The following is a 1,065-nucleotide window of genomic DNA, read 5'->3' as shown; positions in this document are numbered from 1 at the left end:
TAGGGAGCTAAACCAGGAAGTCTGAACAAGAGGCCACATCAGGAGCTCTTTAGTCAGGGGCTGGGAATTCTGGAGTCGACACAGGATGCAAGATCCTGGACAGCAGTAGGGGAACAGAAGGGGACAAAAGACAGAAAACTCACCCTATCTCCCTTGTCTGTCAGACACACCCTTCCCCTCAATCTGACAAGAGGCTTGGCCAGAGTTCACGTCTAGGCAGACAGGAGGGCAAATCTGCCTTGGGAATCCCAGATTCAGGAAGGCGAGCAGGGGCTTAGATCTGAGAATTGCGGAACGGAGTTGGGAGGGATGCTCCGAATCGGGGCTCAGAAGCCGCCCCCACCCCAGCTCTGAACAGCTCCCTTCCTACCTCGCCGGGTTCTGAAGGCAAAGCTAGGATCCGCAAGAAGCTTTGGGAGCCCTCCCCGGGTGTGGGGAAACAGGGGAGGGGGGCAGGGCGCGAGCCCTTGTTTACAGGTTGAGGCACCTCCTCGGCTCCCAGCGAATAGCTTAGACACACACACAGTAGGCGAGTCCACAGGCAGATAAGCGAAGGAAGGCCCGGCCCGAGTAGGAAAAAGGAGACGGCAAAAGACCTCCAGGGACGGCGTCCGTCCACAAAGGGAATCTTGGCTACATCTTATTACAGGAGCGGGCTTTCCCCAGGGCCTGGACTTGGAAAAAAGAGCCCTGATTACCGGCCCGCGGAACATCTTAGGGGCAGGGTGCCCATTTCCGAGGCGGGGAGCAGGCCGGAAGCAAAGTTTTCCAGGCAGGAGCCCTTCCTCCCGCTTCTCTCCCCTCTCCCAGACCAGGTGCTCGGGCCCCGCACCCCACCTCCGCCCACCTGCCCGGCGCGCTCCCCGCCACTTTGTGGAGCCCGCGCCCCGGGAGCCCGCGGGGGCTGCTCCCAAGGTGAAGGCCTCGATTCCCGGGCTTCCCGCTCCCTCCCTTCCCCTCCGCCGGCGCGCCACAGCCGCCCGCCCGGAGCCGGGCACCGGGCACCCACCTGGGTCAGTGTCACATGCTGTCCGGGCGCCCCCCCGCGTGCCCTCGGGTCCCCCG

The 1,065-nt window shown here is 63.1% G+C and overlaps 1 protein-coding gene across 1 annotated transcript in view; it reads right to left on the bottom strand.

Annotated features, from left to right (window-relative positions):
* The window catches only part of ARHGEF5 (Rho guanine nucleotide exchange factor (GEF) 5), a 32,934-nt gene extending 31,876 nt beyond the window's left edge, over positions 1-1,058 (bottom strand). Inside the window, exon 1 of the mRNA XM_010844866.1 lies at positions 1,010-1,058. The gene's annotated coding sequence lies outside the window, so the exon portion shown is untranslated. The remainder of the gene's footprint in view (positions 1-1,009) is intronic.
* Between the last annotated feature and the right edge of the window lie 7 nt (positions 1,059-1,065).

This window comes from Bison bison, unplaced genomic scaffold, assembly GCF_000754665.1.
Source record: "Bison bison bison isolate TAMUID 2011002044 unplaced genomic scaffold, Bison_UMD1.0 scf7180017864211, whole genome shotgun sequence".
In the NCBI taxonomy this organism is placed as follows: domain Eukaryota; kingdom Metazoa; phylum Chordata; class Mammalia; order Artiodactyla; family Bovidae; genus Bison; species Bison bison.
The sequence above is the reverse complement of the archived record's forward strand: the minus strand, read 5'-3'. Positions and strand labels throughout refer to the sequence as shown.